General features: G+C 38.9%; 1 pseudogene; it reads right to left on the bottom strand.

The window, feature by feature from the left end:
- Nucleotides 1-1,585: 1,585 nt before the first annotated feature.
- Nucleotides 1,586-2,523, bottom strand: LOC108511003 (F-box protein SNE pseudogene; annotated as a pseudogene).
- Nucleotides 2,524-15,642: the final 13,119 nt, after the last annotated feature.

Here is a 15,642-nt window from a genome sequence, read left to right as displayed (position 1 = left end):
CTTTCTGCATCACCTCCTGTCTCAAAAAAAAAACATGTTGTTGCTGTTGTTTAGAAGCCTTTAAGGTTATTTTTTAACTTTTTATTTTTAAGAAAAAGAAAGGGAGGAGTTAGGATGCCTAAGGTAAATTATCAAGGTCTAAATACATAGAGAATACTATCCCAAACTCAAAATTTCGAGCAAAGAAGTGGTACTTTTAACTGACGTGGCATCTCTCTGTTCACTTAAATATAATATATTTTCAAGGAAATTTGCGTCATCCATTAAATCCTAACATGCACACAACTCTTTCTAACTCCATTAAATCCAATTAACCTGAATTCTTAATTCATAAATAAGATCTGGTAGTTGAAAGAGAAGTTGAAAAAAAAAAAGAACCATTTATGCAGATTTAATCCTTTCTATGATCCAACTTCAATGATTCTTTCAGGTCAGGACTGTCAGTAATGACTTCATATCAAACGAAAAAAAAAGTATAATATAACTATAACTTTTTTTATGTTATTTAATTTAAGTAAGCTTTCTGCTCTTCGCCAAATAGCTTCACGAGAGGAAGCTAGGTGTGGATTCACTGCGTTGTGTTACACATTCAACACAAATACTTGGAAATTGGAATCCCATTCGGGAAAGGTAGGGAGCACACATTCTTTATCTCACAATGACATGATAATTCACTTGACATTTACTTGTTGGCTCATGCTAAGAGCAAGTATTCAGTGTAATTAATTTGAATGGCCCCATGCACTTGAATCTTTCTTGTGGTATTAGCGTAAGGGACAAGTCTTGAGTGGGTGGCTAACATAATTTCTTATACCTTTACATTTGAGAAATTATATCCTACACGCGGTGTATCTAACAGTTCAGCTATAGATCGGGCGAATAAATTATTACAGGGTATCCATAAATAAAATAATTTTAAGAAAAATGAAATAAGCTCTAGCTTGCCGGAGGATATATAATTTCTCATTATGCTATACCCTTTCTTTCACCTAGGTTTACACAGTAGAGATCCGTGAGTCACAGATTCATGCCCGTGACCCTAGACAACATACTACCGTAGTTTCGTTCCCACTGGCACGAGTGGACGTAGTCGGCAGCCTGGGTGACGGCAACATTAGGGCCACTTACTATACTGCACATTTGCTTATTCCACGTAAAGGAAGGTTACAAGAAGTTTTTATTCAATCATCATTAAAAGAAGTACAATTTCTTAAGCGGGATGAAACTCCTACGAACTGAGGACTAAAGAGCCCTAGAGTCTTTGCACGTGTTATGGACATGAGTGCTTTGGCGTGGCTTTGTTTGGAGCCCATCTAAGGTTTTAAGCTTTTAGCCTCTCTTATTTCTCCTTTCTTTGGGAAGTATAAAAATTCCAGTCATAGAACTTTTGCATAGCGGAAGCTGGTCAATGGGATTCAAATGACGGATTGATACTGTTGAGAGTTTTCATTGTACATAAAATTATTTGAAAAGGTGCTACTGAAATGGTTAGGCCATGCTAAATGTAAAAAAAAGAACTATAGATTTCGCAGAAGAATGAGAAATGTGGGCAAAACATCAGGGCAGGCTGTAAAGTAGAAACCAATGAACAAAAAAAGAGAAGAGATTATATTAAGACAAAAAAGGAGACAGCTAAATAATTATTTGCTCTTATAATACTAGCTGATAGTAATATCAAAACAATAATATAATTAACAAAATTGCAGTATGATGGATCGAGGGCACACCCGACTTATCCTGCACCCCCCCTCAATGTCCAAAACCCCACCCAAAGCCCAATGGGCACCAACTCCATACGAGAGCGATCACGAGACACCGGACCGCCGATATCACGACACGTTGACGGGCTTGCAGAGGAAGAGCAGCGACGCCGGCCGTTGCCGGGGGCCGCCGAGCCGCTCGTAGCAGTCGATGGAGAAGAGGGAGAGGGAAAGGGAGAGGGAGAGGGAGAGGTGGGCCGCCTCCTCGCGGGTGGCGGCCCACCCGGCCAGTCCCGGGCCGCCGGCGAGGCGGTCGAGCACCGGCCCGACGCAGAGACGGTAAAGCCGGCGGTACCCGCCCAGGGCCGCCACCACGGATCGGGTCCCCGGCCCACCCCCTCCCCCCGCCACGTGTCGGTTGCACAGCGCCTCCCATACGCTGTCCTTCCGGCACACGCTGCTCCACAGCTTGCACACGCACGCTGCCACCCCTAGCGACCTCCCGTCCAGCCTCCCCAGTATCTCCACCAATAAATCCACGTTATCGTTTATGCTAAACGTGTTCCTCCTCTTCTTATCCTCCTCCTCCTCCTCCTCCTCCAACGGTAATATCATAACTCCCATTCTTCTTCTCCTTCTTCTATGTATCTTTGGCTTCTCTTAGGAGAGATTGGAAAGAAATATAGAGTTTGCTTCTATCTATCTTTGGCTTTTCTTATGGAGAGTTTGGGAAGGGAGAGGAGGAGGGAGGGGCGGGGAGGAGGGGATATTTAAGGAACGGGAGGGGAAATCGAGGAAAGGATAGTTTGGGAGGATTTGACTTGGAAGGGAATAAAATAATTGGCGCATGCTTTAAAAACGGTGAAAAATATACTTTGTAGATTTGTTACAAGGGAGGGTATCTGGGGGACGAGGAGATGGGGCCAACCGGGAAGTTCCAAGGGCCTGGAGATGCGTAACCTTGGTGTCTGTAATTTTTTCAAGTTCTTGGAAAGATTAAAGAAAGATTAAGAGGGGGAAAAGGGATTTTGTTTTGTAGTTGGGTGGAAAGGGTACTCCTAGCCCCAGCTAGTGTGGCGTGAACAATTTTGTTTCTTCACAAGATGTCCCTAACGTTGGATTGTTGAGCTGAGTGGTCTATTCCATGTAGCATCATAGCATGTGAGAGTTCAAAAATGAACCACTCTCTTGGGCTTCATTGCATTTCCTTTAGATGTTTTTAGGACGGCAATACTTAACCGGTTAATCCACTTAATTTTAATCAAATTATTATAAACTAATTTAAATTATCTATTTGATAAAGCAGTCAGATTTAAATCTAAATTTTTGATCTATTTAATAAATATTGATAAATTTTTAATTTATTTTGTATCCGATTCAGATCCAATCCGTCCAATCCTATCCTATTGCCACCTTTAAGTGTTTTTATGTCTAAAGCATTTCATCCCGAGGATATCCACTTCTCCTCGGAGTTGTAACCTTTTCATGTCAGTTGACAGCTAAAAAATTTTGTTCAGCATATGTCCCTATGAAGCTATTGCTAATTTATTTTCTTTAGTTTGATAGGCCGGGTTTGGAGCATGGATGTGCTGTCGAGCTCCCTGTTAGGAATAGTTTGTGCAAACGTATTGGTGCCTGGCGAATAGTGAGTGCTCAGTTGTTTCAGGTCAGGTCTTCACTGAATGAATAGTTCAAGCAGAGGGATGGCTAAGGAGAACAAGGGGATTGATGCATCAATGTAGCTACCTTGCAGCACATTTGGACCACTTATGGGTTGGCATATGCTTACAATTTGTTTCGAACAGTGATGGTGATAGAAGTGTTTTGCTCATCACAGTAAGTTTCATTTTGATGTCACAACTACCACTAGCAACAAAATCTTGCATAAATTCAACTCTAGTTTCATTTTAGGCAATATAGATTATGTTTAGGCTGCAGCATGTCAAAATGTGGGACATAGCAACGGAAACAATTCAAATGCACAAGTCAGAGATCCAAGCATTGGATGCTTAAAAATGCCAGTGTGTCTGATTGGGGTGACAAAATAATGCTTTGATGGTTGATTTATTGAACAGTTACTGGTTGATACGTTAGATCCGCATGGCCCCACCCGATGCTTTGTCTCTAGACCAATCAATGAAGACATGACCCATCAGTCAACATTGCCATGGATTCATACTTGGCAATTGGCAATATGAAACTCAAATCAAGAATTCATTGTTTGTAATGTGGTAGATGCACAGTACTTCCGGTTCATGCGTTGTTTTTGCTCATTCTTGGCCCTCATCTGGACACCTAAATCCCCTCAAAGTACCTAGTAATCATGTGACTTACAAAATTGAAATAGGAATTACTTTGGATCCTATTCAGATGTTTTGCCTTGGTTATCCAGCTGATAGGTTGTAGCAGTGGAAAAGTGCGAAGAAAAAGCAAAAAATCAGTAGAGATTGAAGTTGGTTGATGATGCGAACCTCTTAATCTCTGTATTACTTAATTTTTTTTATGAATTCTATTAATTAATTCCATAATTAGTCCATAAGTTCAGGGACTGTGAGATTTGAGAATTATTTAGTAAGAGCAATTTCTTTTTATTGTTTTAGAAAGAACAACTAACCCTCAACTACAAATTGCATCACATCTACATAATTAGATCTGGATTAAAGTGCTTGGTTGGAATCCCATTCTAGCCCTAACTTGAGGCTCGTTCCTTGTTCCATAAATTTCTCACCACACCTCTTGCAACTTCACTGCCTGCACCCAAAACGCACCCCAACGTCCCACACATCAAATCACCAATCCCACGGAGTCTTAACCCAAACGGTGAACCCTCACCTAACCCCAACCTGGCTCCCGGAGCCGTTTTGAAACCGACGCGGATATGAGGGTGGACCGCTGCTGCGGGCGCCAAAACGGGACCCACCATGGCACATGAGGTCGTCTGCGGGTTTTCTGGTGGCCCCCACGTAGGGCCACCAAACACGGCTGGATCTTAGCTCAAGGTCAAGCAGGAACAGCCGTTAATCGGGGTTTGTGTTTTGTCTCTGGCGAGCTTAAGTTCGCACACTTGCACTGTTCTTCAGCTCCACGATACCCGCCAGCAACCAGTACATGTGTCACGGAAGCAACCATCCAACCTCACAAGCGAAACCGCAAGCCAACGCATATAGACAAATCTAGAGAGAGAGAGAGAGATATATAGGGGGGAGGGAGGGATTTCATGCAGTAAACTTGTTACTCATGAGGAGCAAAGAGCAATGGAAGAAGGTGAAATATGTCAATTGATGGACACATGGAAGTCACATCCAATGTTGGATATGTGGCCCTTGCTTTTGATTTTATTGATGAAACATGATAAATCACCATGATATGTTTAGATCTCGATGCCAAACTGGCTCAGTCTGTAAAGTCACTAGATATTGGATACCAGTGACCTAGTTTGAATTTTATCCTCCGATGTCGAACGGGCTTTCTCTTTTTCTACTTTTTTAAAAAATTAAATAACTATGAATCTAGAGTCTGTTAGGCAATGACTACTTGAGCAAAAGTAATATGTTGATGTTACATGTAGATATTTTAGGATTTGGTGCCCATTAGACACTAGCTAATTGAAAAGAGTTGCACAATACTTTGGATCTACTATTAAGTCAATATGGTGGTACCTAATATTGAGGGAATCAATATGTCTATTCAATTTTGGGAAGCATGTGTGGGCTCCATGGATAATGCAGAAGCCTTTTCAAAGGTTCATATATGTATTAGATTAAGCATTCTTTTGACATCCGAAAAAAAAAAGATCTTAAAAAAGAAACCTTGGTTGATAAAACATGAAAAAAAAATTCTTGCTAGCTTGATGCTTTAGACATACTGAAAGAATTCTCAGCAGACATCATGAGCCCTAGTTGTGCAACTGTTCCATTAAATATTTACTTATGCCTGTAGGTTTTGGATTGGCGGCTTGGAATATGCTATATGGAGTGGGAGAATATGATACTAATTGCTGCATTTGATGTGATATTTAGTTCTGAGAATATAGCAAGTGCTCGGTCAAAGAAGTTATACATGATATAACACTCTCCTTTTACTCCACAGCTCGGCATCTTATAAGTTATAAGCTGCCCACTGTAGAGCACAAGAAAAGTTACACATAAGTTGTGTAATTTTTTTATGCGAAATTCCTGTAATAAGATCACTACTCTTTTGGTCCGGCAACAACTTAGATAGCAGAAAGATCTACTCATCCATTAACTGAGGAAGCTCGAATCCAATGTTGAAGGAGTGACATTTGGGGCATGAGAGTGATAGGGAAAACCTTTGTTCTTTTGAGAGTTGTACGTCACATGGAGGGTCTGCAAACTCTCATTATTGAGTTCTAGGTATTGTAGGGTGCAAAGATTGGTCCTCAATCTCCTTCCCCAAAAGATAGCAAGGTGGGGACTCGTGAAAGTTGCAAAAGAAGGGGTGAGTTCATACCAAAGTGCATACCAAGCCTTTAGTTTATTACATGAGTGTCCCACATGTTCTTCCAATCATGTCTTGAAGGCTAGGGGCATTAGATTGAGTTAGATAAGTTCAACATTACCTTGGGAACCTTTGGCCAAATGAACGATGCTTATTTCCACTGAATCAATTCACTTATTAATGGCATATTTGCTTGGAGTCCAAATTCTTTTCGACCTCTGGCTCTAGAAGATCCCTACAATTGGACTATATGGTACATTCTTATTGGATGGGCAACTCTAAGCTTCATTCAATTCATTGAGGATCATATAAATAATTATATTGTTAATTTTTTTTGGATATCAATTATGTCATGTATTAATAATCAATTTTAGTTCAGCTTGTAGGCACCTCTTCCTCTTACTACTCGGAAAAGTTCATAATTCAAATGTTAGAGATAGCATCGCCGCTAGATTTTAAATTTCAACTTCAGAAACAATATCCCTCCTCATCCTACCAAGACTACCTTAAAGATAACAAAGTCTTGCAGTACTACATTAGAGAATGAAAGAAATATAGTGGAAAAGCACAAGCTAAATAACAATCCACAAATATGAATATTTTTAGGCTATCAGTTTTGGAGTTGATAATTTTCCTCTTCTAAGTTCTAACTTATTACAACAAGTCAATCAAAGACTTTTGCTCCCTTTTGTTGGATCTCCTGTAGATTGTTTAAAAGAACAACACAATAAGATAGAATTTCATGAGGTAAAACTAAGAATGTTAAACATCATAAATACTATCACAGAGTTCTGATTTGATGATTGGAACATTAGACGTGTATGTAAGGAGATTCCTCGACTCAGAAACTGAGAAAGGGAGAACTCCAAAGCCTCACGTGACTTCTCCGTACCTCTGGAATCACTGCCAAAATATTAATTTTATGGGACAGAGGTCAACAGTGAGCCCTTCCCAATTGGTACTCTTCATGCCCCCTCTCACACCATGCATCAATAAATCCAACAGATGACCACCAAAAACAAGCCTTGGATTTCTCACCATCCATGCACTACCACCTGCCTTCAATAATTTACGGACCAAAGAAAAGTCAAGGAGATCACAAGACGACTCGACCTTCCAAACCTTGGGAAAATAAGCTCTCTTGGTCTCCATGCTAAAAAGTCTTCCACCAAGGGCGCCCATACGGTTCACAAGAAAACAAGGGAACAAACAAACAAAGAGATGGTGTTCGGAGGCATTAATATCACCACCAGGGGGAGAGAGAGAGTGGATGCTTTGAAGGGTCGCGTGCAAGGATGATACAACACAGGCATGGTGGGTGCATAGAAAAAGGCGAGGAGGCCCAACTGCTCCCTTAGAAGAGAGCCTTTGGGACTCTAGCTACGGAGGCTTAGCTGAGAATAGTTCTTATGTGCTTGAACTGGAGCCACCGGCTCGGAGTCCAAGGCGATTTTGTGTGTCCTCTTTCGAGTCACATCCTTGTGAAAGGAAGAAGGGGTTGGTTGGGCCTCTTTGTTCCTATGTTTTGGCATCACAAGATAATTAAATTCTGCATAAGAAAGTCCTCGGAGTATTAGACAAGGCAATTAACAGCCATTTGGTTGGCAGTGTGATCTACTTAGAAGTGTCCATTGGATGGGATTTATTGAAATGACAAGCTTACTAAATTGTATACATGTCTTCCCTCAGCATAAAAGAAAAGATCATGTCACATCGTTTTTCTCATAACATTGTTAGCTCTTGGATGGAGCTTGGACAAAAATAATGGACGGGAGGGCCCGGACACCTCCTCAAGCCTCGCCCAAGTCACCATGACTTAAAAACATTGATGCATAGCTTTAAAGCTCAGGCAATTTATCTGACTCCAAGGATAAAATAACAAGTGAAATATTGGATTATGTTACTACTAAACAACTATTCTGGAACTATTTTTGTTTTTGATGGCACTTAGTTATAGTTATTATTTTTTTCCCAATATTTTGGATGCCAGCTACCACTACTCTTAAAATGCTTGTTTTCTATAATTAGACTATTCATAAAATTAGATTTAGGCCAGCAATTGTCAGCTCAATTGATTGCCGCCCCTTCACTTTGAAATGAGGTGGCAAAAGTCTATGAGATTACCATTTCTTTTATATTCAACTACCATTATTTCTGAAGTAAAATTCTATGTATTCAACATTTTGATAGTGTTTGCTGCTTAAATCCAACTTGACATTTGGCACGGGCTAATGAGATTGATGAAGCTTATGATCGAATCAGCGAGGACATCTTGAGCTCGTTGTTGATCTCCGAGCTTAAGGAAGAAGAGCTAGACGAGGATTGCAGTATTCCGATGAGGGTTTTGATGTCAAACCTGGTCTTAAATAAGCAAAAAGACCCCTCCAATAAGAAAAAAGATCCCTTCAATGTCTAAGCCAGGCGAGGATCTCAAGAAAATAGAGAAGATCTGAGAGAGTGACAGATCATGCCTCTTCAAGCCTCTTAAAAACGTTGATGCATAGCTTTAAAGCTCAGGCAATTTATCTGGCTCCAAGGATAAAATAACAAGTGAAATATTGGATTATGTTGCTACTCATAAACAACTATTCTGGAACTATATTCGTTTTTGGTGGCACTTAGTCATAATTATTATTATTTTTCCAATATTTTGGATGCCAGCTACCACTACTCTTAAAATGCTTGTCTTCTATAATTAGACTATTTATAAAATTAGATTTAGGCTAGCAATTGTTAGCTAAATTTAATGCCGCCCCTTCCTTTTGAAACGTGGTGGCACAAGTCTATGAGATTACCATTTCTTTTCTATTAAACTACCATTATTCCTAAAGTAAAATTCTATGTATTCAACATTTCGATAGTGTTTGCTGCTTAAATCCAACCTGATATTTGGCATCGAGCTAATGAGATTGATGAAGCTTATGATCAAATCAGCGAGGACATCTTGAGCTCGTTGTTAATCACCGAGCTTAAGGAAGAAGAACTAGACGGGGATTGCAGTGTTCGGATAAGGGTTCTGATGTCAAACCTAATCTCCAATAAGAAAAAAGATCCCTCCAATAAGAAAAAAGATCCCTTGGATGTCTAAGTCAGGTAGACTTGGGCATCGGGCCGTGCCGGGCCGGCCCGGCCCAGGCCCACCGGGCCAGAGGGCTAAACGGGCCGTGCCTGGCCCGGCCCGCTTCGTTAGCGGGCCGTGCCGGGCACGGCCCGCTCAGCAGAGAACGGAAGCCCGGCCCGGCCCCAGGCCCGTCTATTGGCGGGCCGGGCCCGGCACGGCACGAGACGGGCCGTGCCTGGCACGGCCCGTATGGAGAGTGGGGGAGAAAAATAGCCGTTTCCAACGGCTATTTTGAAAAATTTCCAAAAATGCCCCTCCCAATAGTCCAAAAACGGCTAAATTGAGGGGTATTTTGGAAAAAAAAAATTTGGGCTTCTATAAATAGCCCTTTCCTCCCTCATTCTTACCACACCAAACCAACTATTCTCTCCTTCTCTACTACTATTATTTCTCTCTTATAAAGTGCTCTTCTAGCAATTTAATTTTTAGTTTGCATTTAGCAAGTGTTCAAGTGCTACACAAGAGGAGGTTCCTGTTGAGAAGAGAAGGTCACTCCTGTTGAGAGCACAAGAGGAAGCTCAGAATCTCGGCTCTGCCTCTGCCCTCCGACCCTCTACTCAATTCATCCTTGTGGTTAGTTTTTATTTTTTGAATTCATCAATTTAGATATGTTATCTTTTGAGGAAAGTCATTTTGGCATTCCTCTTGTTTCTGAGGGAGAAGAAACTAATCCCCAACCCTATGTTCCTAGTTCCTCTAGAACTAGTGAACCGAGTGAAGATCAAACCTCTTCTCGTAAGAGGACTAGTGCTGTATGGAATGAATTTGATAGAATTATGGTTGATGAAGTCTGGAAAGCTAAATGTAAAAAATGTGCCAAACTTTATAGTTGTAGTAGTAGTGGGGGAACAGGGCATTTAAAAAGACATCAAGAGAGTCATAGGATGCATGATTCTCATGCTCAAACTCAAAGTACCCTTAATATACAAGGGGGATTACTTGTAGGTAATTTTGCATATAATCAAGAAAATCAAAGAAAAGCACTTGTAAAATGGATAGTTAAGGATGAATTACCTTTTAGTTTATGTGAATCTTTTAATTTTGAAGAATATGTTCAATTAAACCTACAACCTGCTTACAAAAGAACTAGTAGGCGTACATTTAGAAGAGTAGCTATGACTAACTTTTTAGCAATGAGACAAAGTTTAATTGAAACACTTTCTACTTTAAATGTAAAAATTTCATTAACTTCTGATATTTGGTCAGCATCTGTAGGTAGTAATTGTTTTATTGCCATTACTGCTCATTATATTGATAATGATTGGCAATTAAATAAACGTATTCTTGCTTTTCGTGCTTTTGATTTTCCACATTCTGGGCAACAAATTTCAAATGTCATTTATCAAACTGCATGTTCATATAATATTAATGATAAAATTATGTCTATTACTTTTGATAATGCATCTAATAATAATTCTGCTGTTACATTATTAAAAGACTCATTGCATCCCATGTTAGATGGAAATTTATTACATATTAGATGTGCATGTCATATCTTAAATCTTTCTGTTCAAGCTGGCATGGGCATGATTCAAGATGTGATTTCAAAAATTAGAAATGCAGTTTCTTTTATTCATGCTTCAAGATCAAGACTTCAAGAATTTAAGGAACTATGTATAAATCATGGTAAACGTTTTAAAAAATTTAAACTTGATGTAATTACTCGTTGGAACTCAACATATAGCATGATACATGATGCATACCCATATAAAAACTTATTAAGTGCATATATTAATGATCGTGGATTAGGCTTTACATTGACTAAAACTGATTGGAATAAAGGAAAAATTTTGGAAGATTTTTTGCTTAGTTTTTATAATGCTACCAATGTTCTTTCTGGTATTTATTATCTAACTTCATGTTCATTTTTACAACAAGCATATAATTAGTCAAAAATTTGCAGAACATAGATATGATGATGTTTTAATGCCTATTATTGACCAAATGGAATCTAAATGGAATGAGTATTGGGACAAGATATGTCCTATGCATAACTTAGCTGCTGTATTTGATCCAAGAGTTAAATTGAATGGCGTGCTAATTTTACTTGATGCATACTGTGAAAATATGATTAAAGATCATGAACCTGCTAAAAATGAGGTAAAACAACTTCTTTATGATATTTATGCTATATATGATGAAAAAAATCGTGGATCTAGATTTTCCGTACAAAGCTCTATTTCTTCTTCTAGTAGTTCTCGTTCGTCATCTATTTTTTCATTCATTGCACAGAGAAAACACACACATGCTTCAAGTTTATCTTCATCTTCTTCATCTTTAAGTAGTGAACTAGAATTTTATTTACGAAATGATCTTCAGTCTGCATATGATGAAAATCAAATAGAGAATCTAGATGTATTATCTTGGTGGAAGAGTGTTAAAAATCAATATCCTGTTATGTCTGCAATTGCACACGATATTTTAGCTGTGCCGATGTCCACGGTAGCATCGGAATCCGCTTTTAGTGTAGGTCGGCGTGTTCTTGACGAAAAGAGAAGTAGGATGACGGGCGAAACGGTTGAGATGCTTCTCTGCTTCAAAGATTGGTTGGATGCTGAGGCAAGACTTCAAGATAAAGGTGGACATAATCAACGTCCTCTGATGATGATGATACAAACACTACTGAAGAGTGAATATTGATTCACTGAATCACTGATGATTAGTAAGATTTCTTGATTTTTTATAATTGTACATTTTTATTTTTTTAATTGTTAAAGTGAGTCATCTCTATTTTTTCTCCTTTCTTATTGTATTCTGGAGGTCAGACCAAGGTCCAAACCTCCCTTCATGTACCATTTTGATTTAAATTAATAAACTGGTATGGGTCTATGCCAAACCCCCCACCATTAAGGTGGCTTTATATTAATAAATCTTTAGTTTTCAATATTTATTAATTTATTAAAAAAAATTTATGAAGCATTAATTTTTATGGAGACGGGCCGTGCCTGGCCGTGCCTGGCCGTGCCGGGCTGGCCCGCGGGCCGTGCCGTGCTTGGCCCGCGGGCCAAGAGCGGGCCGTGCCGGCCCAGGCCCGAAGCGGGCCGTGCCGGGCTCGGCCTGCGGGCTAGAAACCCGTGACCCAGCACGGCCCCCTTGAATGGGCTGTGCCAGGCACGGCCCGGTACTGTAGCTAGCGGGCCGTGCCAGGCACGGCCCGCTTCGTGCCGGGCCATGCTGGGCCGTGGGCGGCCCGACCCAGTGCCCAAGTCTAAAGTTAGGTGAGGATCTTAAGAAAATCGAGAAGATCTGAGAGAGTGACAGATCATGCCTCTTCAAGCCTCTTAAAAACGTTGATGCATAGCTTTAAAGCTCAGGCAATTTATCTGACTCCAAGGATAAAATAACAAGTGAAATATTGGATTATGTTGCTACTCATAAACAACTATTCTGGAACTATTTTCGTTTTTGGTGGCACTTAGTTATAGTTATTATTTGTTTTCCAATATTTTGGATGCTTGCTGGCACTACTCTTAAAATGCTTGTCTTCTATAATTAGACTATTTATAAAATTAGATTTAGGCCAACAATTGTTAGCTCAATTGATTGCCGCCCCCTTCCTTTTGAAACGAGGTGGCACAAGTCTATGAGATTACCATTTCTTTTCTATTAAACTACCATTATTCCTAAAGTAAAATTCTATGTATTCAACATTTTGATTGTGTTTGCTGCTTAAATCCAACCTGATATTTGGCATCAAGCTAATGAGATTGATGAAGCTTATGATCAAATCAACGAGGACATCTTGAGCTCGTTGTTGATCTTCAAGCTTAAGAAAGAAGAGTTAGATGGGGATTGCTGTATTCCGATAAGAGTTTTGATATCAAACCTGATCTTAAATAAGAAAAAAGACCCCTCCAATAAGAAAAAAGATCCCTTGGATGTCTAAGCCAGGTGAGGATCTCAAGAAAATAGAGAAGATCTAAGAGAGTGACAGATCATGCCTCTTCAAGCCTCTTAAAAACGTTGATGCATAGCTTTAAAGCTCAGGCAATTTATATGATTCCAAGGATAAAATAACAAGTGAAATATTGGATTATGTTGCTACTCATAAACAACTATGCTGGAACTATATTCGTTTTTGGTGGCACTAAGTTATAGTTATTATTTCTTTTCCGATATTTTGGATGCCTGCTAGCACTACTCTTAAAATGTTTGTCTTCTATAATTAGACTATTTATAAAATTAGATTTAGGCCAACAATTGTTAGCTCAATTGATTGCCGCCCCTTCCTTTTGAAACTAGGTGACACAAGTCTATGAGATTACCATTTCTTTTCTATTAAACTACCATTATTCCTAAAGTAAAATTCTATGTATTCAATATTTTGATAGTATTGCTGCTTAAATCCAACCTGACATTTGGCATCGAGCTAATGAGATTGATGAAGCTTATGATCAAATCAACGATGATGGCTTGAGCTCATTGTTGATCTTCGAGCTTAAGGAAGAAGAGCTAGACGAGGATTGCAGTGCTCCGACAAGTGTTCTGATGTCAATCATGATCTGAAATAAGAAAAAAGATCTCTCTCATGCCTAAGTCAGGTGAGGATCTCAAGAAAATAGAGAAGATCCAAGAGAGTGACATATCATACCTCAGATCCGCGTATCTGAGGTCCCTAGAGCAGTCTTATTTATAAATTGAGTTCGTCGGAATCTGTTAAGAGTTGATTGGAGTCCGTTGAGGATTCATTGGAGGAGAATCTCAACTAACCTCGGATCTCATTTGCTTAACTTCCGATCTTAACGACTTAGATCATTCAGTAGTGGGCCGAGCTGCAACGGCCTTTTGTTGGGTCATTTAACCGTCTGTGGAGTGGTGGGCCATGTGGCAAGCTTTGGTAGGTCGGTTCCGACCAAGTTAGTTAGGGCCTGATTGGGCCTGATTCAGGTAGAGTAATAGCCATGTGGTGGTTGCTTATTGGTCGGTTCTAATTTAGGCGTAACAATAGCATATTAACTTAGAAAGCAGAAAAATCATATCAATTTGATTAAATATTTTTCATACTTGTATTTCACTGATTTTGTCCGTACATATTCAAATCATAAGCTATTAGGAAACTCAAACCTGTTCTATTCTCATGATTCCTTTTTTTAGTTCCTTCCCTCCAATATATCTTTCATAACTTATCCATTGGATCCAAAAAGGTCCCATAGTTATTTCCTTCCATTGTCTTTTAAATGATCTTTTAAGATATAACACTATATAGAAAAGAGCTTGTTGACATTTCTGCTTTAGATAGCATCAAATTGGCAGTGTTAGAGGACCACAAGGTTAGCGATTAATTGCACGATAATTTTCAATATGTTTATCATTATAAACTACTTGATGCATATGTTTAATTAATTCGAGTTTTTCCTATATTTTTATTCTTAAATTTTTTTTTCTAGAATCAATGCAATTTTTGAGTTTGTTCCATCTCATGTAATTGGTAGTTACTGTTAGAAATATTAAGGATCTTGGGTTTATCTTTGCAAACCATAAATAATATAACATATTATCTTAAGCCATTGACAACGCAAGTGAATGCTGACAAGAACCTCCAATCGTCAGACAAAGATTTTTGATCGTGAGTATAGAATCTACAATATTGAACTGAAACCTTGAGATCACGAACAAATAGTGCAACTTGATCTTCTCTCTCCTGACTTTCTTTCTTTATGCTTTTAGTTGTGATGGGAAACCTCACAAGTTTTTATTAAGTGGAGAGAGGGACCAAGAGCCCCACACCCCCCCCCCCCCTCCCTCTTCCTTTTTTTTTTAGTGCCTTAGGTGACTCTTCCCATCATGAGTCACAATGTTTGGCTCTTCATCTTCCTCTTAGATTCAATGTATTACATTAAATATCTTATTGAATCCAATTAAAACCATTCTTTATATCACAAAAAACTCTTCATGTACGTTATAAAGTTTTATCATAACATTAATGTGTGGTCATGAAGGCCATTAGTTCTAATATTAAAATTATTCTTTATATTACAAGAGTTTTGTGATGACATTAATGTGTGGTCATGAAGGCCACTAATTCTAATATTAAAATTATTCTTTATATCACAAAAAACTCTTCATGTGCCTTGTAGAGTTTGGTGATGACATTAATGTGTGGTCATGAAAGTCATTCTTTATATCATAAAAAAACTCTTCATGTGCCTTACAGAGTTTTGTGATGACATTAATATGGTCATGAAGGCCATTCTTTATATCACAAAACTCTTCATATATCTTATAGAGTTTTGTAATGACATTAATGTGGTCATGAAGGCCACTAATTCTAATATTCTCCCACTTGGCCAAATGACCACTTGATTAGTTATTAATTTTCATTGGATTCAACCAGTGGCCACAAATAAACTTTACACACTCAAT

Source organism: Phoenix dactylifera, chromosome 7 (assembly GCF_051530095.1).
Source record: "Phoenix dactylifera cultivar Ajwa chromosome 7, Ajwa_hap1_PhDact_Kaust_v1.1, whole genome shotgun sequence".
Taxonomy (NCBI): Eukaryota; Viridiplantae; Streptophyta; class Magnoliopsida; order Arecales; family Arecaceae; genus Phoenix; species Phoenix dactylifera.
Note: the sequence above shows the minus strand (reverse complement) of the source record. Positions and strands in the feature narration are given on the sequence as shown.